This window comes from Lontra canadensis, unplaced genomic scaffold (genome assembly GCF_010015895.1).
Source record: "Lontra canadensis isolate GAN:19392208 unplaced genomic scaffold, GSC_riverotter_1.0 scaffold53, whole genome shotgun sequence".
Taxonomy (NCBI): Eukaryota; Metazoa; Chordata; class Mammalia; order Carnivora; family Mustelidae; genus Lontra; species Lontra canadensis.
This window is the reverse complement of record NW_022631047.1, coordinates 767,838-775,696: the sequence shown is the minus strand read 5'-3', so window position 1 is coordinate 775,696 and position 7,859 is coordinate 767,838.

The following is a 7,859-nucleotide window of genomic DNA, read 5'->3' as shown; positions in this document are numbered from 1 at the left end:
GTCCAGAGGGATGCAATAATGAATACATTGTAGAGCCTTCATTTAAGGAAACTATTAAGTTGTATAATTCACTAGTTAAGTACTGGGCAGATTTAATTAAGTGCTAGGCAGCACTGGTTTTGAGGGAGAACTAAGAAACCATTTCTTCTGGTTGGGGGAATGGAAAGACTTAATTGTGGTGTTGGATTTTGAAGATTATGACTCACATCTCAAGAAAGGCAGATAGGGGAGAGCAAGTATGGCAGCATGAAAGGGATATGGTGAATTTGCTTTCAATTCTATAGGGACATCTTTCCTTACCAAAAAATTAGTGTTGATATAGGATAAAAATTGGCAAACTAGTGTTTTTCAAAATGTGGGTCATGAAACTGATTTAGAAAGTGGTGACTAGTAGTGTGTTTTGTTTCTCAAGTTTTGTTATTGTTGTTTTAACATTTATTTACTTATTTTAGGGGTGCCTAGGTGGCTCAGTCTGTTAAGTGTCCAACTCTTAGTTTCAGCTCAGGTCATGCATGATCTCAGGGTTGTGAGATGGAACCCTGTGTTGGACTCCACGTTCAGAACGGAGTCGGCTTGAGATTCTCTCCCTCTGCCCCTCCCCCTGCTTGCATGCTCTTTCTCTTTCTCAAAATAAATAAAGTCTTTTAAAAAAGAAATTTATTTATTTTAGAGAGAGAGTCTCAAGTGGACTCTGAGCTGAGTGCAGAAAGAGAGTCAGGGCTCAATCTTACGACCCTGTGATCACAGCCTGAGCCAAAACCAAGAGTTGGACACAACTGACTGCATCACTGAAGTGCCCCAAGATCTTGTTTTTAAGTAATCTATGCCCAAGTGAGGCTGGGACTTAGACAACCCTGAGATCAAGATTCACATGTTCTAAGACTGAGCCAGCCAGGCATCCCACTTGTGGTATTTCTAAATGGAGTAGAATAGAAAATAGCAGAGACTGATGCATAATAAGAGTAAATAGGTCTCAGGATAATTTTGTTTCAGTATGTATGTGTATCACTATATATATATATATATATAAGTACTGAGTGAAAATATAAAATGTATTTCTTATCTTGATTTGCAGGAAAATGAATTTGAAAGCCACGAATGAAAATCAGTAGTAAGGGGCTAGGGCATCACACACTGTCTAGTCACTCTATTTGGAATGGTTGGGGTAGAAGGATACTAGTTTAATTATTTCCCTCAACAGGCTCTTGTAGTTATGGCAAAATAAATTAGCTCCTCTATTTCTTTTTACTATTGAGGCTATCTTACTATTTATTTGGAAAAATATCCCCCCTTGCAGATGATTCCTCCTAATGTGTAAATAGCAAAGATTCTAGGAATCTGGAAGTGAGTTATTTTAAAACCTGCCATTTACCCTCATGGGCTCAGAGCCCATGTGTTAGCTTCTTATAGTCCACTAGGTGGTGCTGTGAGGGGCCGGTATCCGCAAGTTACGCTGTCTCTAGACTCCAGCTTGTTTTGAAACTAGCAGATAGGTTTACTTAGGCAGGAAATCTTTTCTCTTCAGGTTCCCAGGCATTCCAGCACAGGATGTCTAGATCTCCCTCCCTTCCCCAACTATAACCTTGTTCTACAAATTGAGGAGGGTAGAGAATCTGGGATCAAGAAGGTTTTTGTTTTTGTTTTTGTTTTTTTGTCAGTATTGCCATCTCTCCAAAGAGATCAGAAATGCTTTACATTCCCCCGTGGAAATCAATGAAGATGCTTAACTGCAGTGGAAGGACTGGAGGTTATATCCCCCAAGACAATAACTGGCTTAGTGGGGGTATTGGAATTGGCTGAGAGGAGGGGAGGGAGAAGTTGTTAAAAGATCTCTTCTTTGGGGGTACCTGGGTGGCTCAATTGGTTAAACAGAGCTAAGTTTCTGCCTTTGGCTCAGGTCATAATCCTGGAATCCTGGGATGGAGTTCCGTGTGGGAATCCCTGCTCAGCGGAGAGCCTGCTTGTCCCTCTCCTCCCTGATTGTGCTCTCTCTCACTATCTCTGTCTCACTTCTCTCTCAAATAAATAAAATCTTTTAAAAAATTTATTTATTTATTTATTTAAAAAAGATCTTTAAAATTTGTCAGAGAGAAAGAGTGAGCACAAGCAGGGGGAGCAGCAGCAAGCAGAGGGAGAAGCAGACTCCCCACTGAGCAAGGAGCCCGATGTGGGACTTGATCCCTGGACCCTGGGTTCATGACCTGAGACAAAGGCAAATGCTTAACCAACTGAGCCACCCAGGAGTCCCCCTGAAACAAATATATTTTAAGAAAAGGATCTCAGGGCGCCTGGGTGGCTCAGTGGGTTAAGTCTGCCTTCAGCTAAAGTCATGCCCCACTTCAGGCTCTCTGCTCAGCAGGGAGCCTGCTTCTCCCTCTCCCTCTGCCTGCCATTCCCCCTGTTTGTGTTCTCTCTCTGTGTCAAATAAATAAATAAAATCTTAAAAAAAAAACACAAAAATTTTTGGAAAAGGATCTCTTAAGAAAGCAACAAGTTATAGAATTTGATTATATTCAGCAAACATTTTTCAAGAGTTTTCTATAGGCTAGGAGAACACAAAGTTGGATAAATTTTGGTACCTACTTTCTAGAAGCTCTAGAAAAAGAGACAACATTCAACAATAATACAGTGTGATAAATAGGGGAATACATAGAGCACTGTGGAAGCAGATAAGGGACCCCCTACGTCAGTTGTGGTAGTGGGGGCAGGGAGATGGTGGTCAGGAAGGTTTCCCAGAGAAGATGACTCCTAGGCTTCCATCCTACAAAGATGAATAGGAGTCCTCCAAATCTACCAGGTTCTGCTGTACTCAGGTCTCCCCTGGTGACTTCATGTACTTTTGTGATTTCAACAACTACCTCTGTGCTAATAACTTTCAATGTTTCCCAAGCCCAGTCATCTCCAAAACCTGCCCATCCAGTGTCTCCTATTTGTATGTCATTTTTCAAATTCAACTTGTTTAAAACCAAGCACTGGAAGAGACCCAAGGCTTTGATTTTTATAGTAATCATATAATTTTTATCCTTATTCATTATATGGGTGGATATCACTTCCTGGATGAATTACTTCAAAAGCACATTAACTGGTTTCCAGCTTGGTTGTCTCTCCACCACACCTTTCCCCAGTCTGTCCTACATACTTAGATCTTCAACAAGATTTATCTTCCTTAAGTCCAATGTTTATGTTATCATTTCATTGAACAACAACCTTTAGAGGTTTTGTTTGCTCTACCCAATGGAGACCAAGCTCCTTCAACCAACAGTCAAGCTAGTTGTTGTGGTTTGAATATTTGTGTTCCCCACACCTCTCCATTCATGTTGAAATTCTAACCCCCCAAAAGTGATAGATTTAATAAGTCAGGACTTTGAGTGGTGAATAGGATTTGAGAGTGGAGCCCTCCTGGATGGGATTTGCGCTTTTATAAAAGAGACCCCACAGAGCTCCGTAGATCCCTCCACCATGTGAGGTAACAAGAAGTCTGTGACCTGCCGGAGGGCCCTCACCTGACCATGCTGGCACCCTGACCTTGGGCTTTCAGTCTCCAGAACTGTGAACAATAAATTTCTCTTGCTTATAAATTACCCAGTCTGTAGTATTTTGTTATAGCAGCCTGAATGGTTTAAGACAGTGCTCTCTGTTCTGGTCCTGAATGACTCTATATTCTATGATTCCCTTATGCCTTTTACAGCCAAACTCATCCACTCAATGTTTATTTCCTGAATATAGCTTATGCTTAAAAAAAAAAAAGATTTTATTTATTTATTTATTTGACAGAGAGAGACATAGTGAGAGCAGGAACACAAGCAGGTGAAGTGGGAGAGGGAGAAGCAGGCTTCTCTCTGAGCAGAGAGCCCTATATGTTGGGCTCAATTCCAGGACCCTGGGATCTCAACCAGAGCCGAAGGCAAACGCTTAATGACTGAGCCACCCAGGCGCCCTAGCTTATGCTTTTCTACCTCAGTGTCTAAGTTCGCTATTATGATGCTTTCTATGTTCAGATAACATTAAAGGCAGAAAACATACATGACAATTTATATTTTAATATATAAAGAGCTCTTACAAATCAACAAGGAAAGACAGCCACTCCAACAGAAAAAAATGGCAAAGCACATAAACAATTCCAGTTGATATGGTTGGATTTAAATCTATCACCATGCTGTTTGTTTTTTATTTGCCCTATTTTTTAAAAAAGATTTTATTTATTTATTTGACACACACACACAGAGATCACAAGTAGGCAGAGAGGCAGGCAGAGAGAGAGGGGGAAGCAGGATCGCTGCTGAGCAGAGAGCCCGATACGGGGCTTGATCCCAGGACCCTGGGATCATGACCTGGGATCATGACCTAAGGTCATGACCTGAGCAGAAGGCAGAAGCTTTAACCCACTGAGGCACCCAGGTGCCCCTGTCCTATCTAATTTTGTTCCTGTTTTCTTGCTAATCTTGGATTGAGTATTTTTATCTTCCCTTACTAACTATATGAATATTTATTTAGTAGCTGCACTAAGGCTTACTATACACATCCTTACCTTACCACAGACTGCCTTCAAATAATATTATATGATTTCATGTGTAATGTAAGAAATGTATAGTAGTATACTTCCATTTTCCCTTTGTACATTCTTCTTGCTATTGTTGTCATACGTTTAATTTCTACATATATCCCACTCTATATTGTTACTATTTTTGTCTTAAAGAATCTATTGTTTTTATTTATTTATTTACTTATTTTAAATAATCTCTACATCCAATGCAGGGCTCAAACTCACAACCCCAAGATCAGGAGTTGGATGCTTTACTGACTGAGCCAGCCCAGTGCCCCAAAGAGTCAATTATCTTTTATTTATTTATTATTTATTATTATTATTGTTATTTATTATTATTATTTTTCTAAAAGATTTTATTTGTTTGACAGAGAGAGACACAATGAAAGAGGGAACAAACAGGGGGAGTGGGAGAGGGAGGAGCAGGCTTCCCACGGAGCAGGGAGCCCGATGCAGGGCTCAATCCCAGGACCCTGGGATTATGACCTGAGTGGAAGGCAGTCTTAATGACTGAGCCACCCAGGCACTCCTCAATTATCTTTTAAACAACTTTTTGAAAGTGTCTTTTATATTTACCTACATATTTACTATTTACATTCCCTTAATTTGTTTGTGTTGATCTCAGTTTCCATTTGTAACTTTCTTCTATCTGAAGAAACTCTTTTGACATTTCTGGTAATGTAAGTGATAAATTTTTTCAGCTTTTGTTTGTCTTAAAATTTTTTTTTTGTCTTCATTTTTACATCCACTGAAAATACTATCATAAATCAATATTTTTTCATTTAGCACCTTAAAGGTGTCAATCCATCGTCTTCTGTCTTGAATATCTTTGTTTTGTTTTATTTTTAAAGATTTTATTTATTATTTGACAGAGAGAGACACAGCAAGAGAGGGAACACAAGGGGAGTGGGAGAGGGAAAAGCATGTTCCCCGCTGAGCAGGGTGCCGGATGGAGGGCTCAATCCCAGGATCCTGGCATCATGACCTGAGCCGAAGGCAGACTCTTAATGACTGAGCCACTCAAGTGCCCCATGTCTTGAATGTTTCTGAGGAGAAGTTAATGCTTATACTTGTCTTTGCTTCAGTATTTTTTTTAATTTTTATTTTTAAAAAAGATTTCATTTATTTATTTGACAGAGATTACAAGTAGGAGAGAGAGAGGGGGAGGAAGGCTCCCCGATGAGCAGAGAGACTGATGCGGGGCTTGATACCAGGACCCTGAGATCATGACCTGAGCCGAAGGCAGAGGCTTAACCCACTGAGATACCCAGGCACCCCATTTTGCTTCAGTATTTGTATCTCTTTCACTGTCTTCTTCTCAGATTTCCTTTTTATCATTGGTGTTCAGCAATCTGATTATGCTATGTGTCTAGGTATAATTTTGTGTTTATCGTGCATGAGGTTCATCACATTATTTAGATCAGGATGTTGATATTTCTTCACTAAATCTTGTGAACTTTTTGCCATAATTTCTGCGAATATTCTTTTCTGCTCTCCTTGTTTCCAGTGCTCCAAATTACATATATGGTAGAATGCTTGATATCATCCAACAGATCACTGAGGCTCTCCTTATTTCCCCTCCAGCTTTCTTTTCTCTCTGTGCTTCAGTTAACATAGTTCTTATTTCTATGTCTTCAAGTTCACTGATCTTTTCAACTTCATCATCTAATTTTCTGTTAAGGCCATACAATGATATTTTTCATTTCTTTTGTATAGTCTCTGTATCTTTCCTCATTGGATTCATGGTTTTCTTTAAATATTTGAACTTATTACAGATGTTTTGAAAACTTTTCCTATTAATTGCATAATTTCTATCATTTCTGGGTCTGTTTTTACTGTCTAATTTTTTCCTGGCTATAGATCACATTTTTTTTTAAAGTGCTTATTTATCTATTTATTAATTTGATGGTTGGATGGAACTTGTTTATTAGACACTGGACATTCTAAATTCTTTTTTTTTAAGAGTTTATTTATTTATTTCATAGACAGAGATCACAAGTAGGCAGAGAGGCAGGCAGAGAGAGGAGGAAACAGGTTCCCTGCTGAGCAGAGAGCCCAATGCAGGACTCGATCCCAGGACCCTGGGATCATGACCTGAGCCGAAGGCAGAGGCTTTAACCCACTGAGCCACCCAGGTGCCCCGACACTGGACATTCTAAATGTTACATTGGAATTTCTGGATTTTATTGTCTTTCTTGAAGCGTACTGGGCTTCGTTCTGACAGGCAGTTATTTTACTTGCATATCAACTTGATACTTTTGAGGCAAGTTTCTAAACTTTGTTAGGGCAGGTCTAGAGTAGCTTTACTCTTGAGTTTGGCCAGTTTCAAGGAGTCTCCCCTCTCATGCCATGCATGTGCAGCCTACTGTTCAGCCAAAGACTCACAGGACCTCTATGTAAATTTGTGGAGCTCTTTCTTTGCATAGTTCCCTTCTCTCCAGTACTCTCCCACACAATCCAGCCTCCTCAGACTCCTCCAAATAAAAACTCTGTCTTCTCACCTTAACAAAGTCAGTGTACTTTGCTTGGATTTCCCATCCTTGTGAGATATGCATATAGATATAGATAGATAGATAGGTGATAGATATAATCTGATGAGAAATTATGGGCAGATAGTTGGAATAATTGGAAGGTACACATAATTTGGTTTTTCCTTTTCTCTTGGGGATCACAATCTTATGCTGCCTTTGCCCAATATCTTAAAACAGTAGTTTCATATATTTTGTGCAGTTTTCTAGGGGTGTGTGTGTGTGTGTGTGTGTGTGTGTGTGTGTGGTGGGAGGGCTAGTCTGAGCCAGTTACTTTGTCATAGTCAAAAATAAGAAGACAATTCAATTTTCACTTGATGTAGAATTCTAGGTTTTTCTTTTAGTACTTGAAAGATGTCATTCCATTGTCTTCTGACTTGTATTGTTATCTTTGTTTTCCTATGTGAAATGTTTCTTTATCAGAAATGAAAAGTAAGGGGCACCTGGGTGGCTCAATGGGTTAAAACCTCTGCCTTCTTTTTTTAAAAAATTGTATCCTGTACTTGTTTCATGGTATTGTTTTTTTAATCTTTCTGAAGATATGAATTATATAAAAATATATTTAAAAAGACTTTCCTGTTGTTTAGTCTCTTTTTTTCCCAAATCCCGCCCTTCCTTTACTGTTGTTTGTTTTGGTCTCAGTTTTCCATATGGGAAGCTTTTCTCAGATTACCTTGCGAAGTATGAATTGTGACTGTCCATTTATCTGTGAGAGTTTGGAACTGAAGAAAAAAAAAAAACAGAGAAACAACCAAAAACGGTTAGAAGCTGTGTGTTTCAAAGGTATG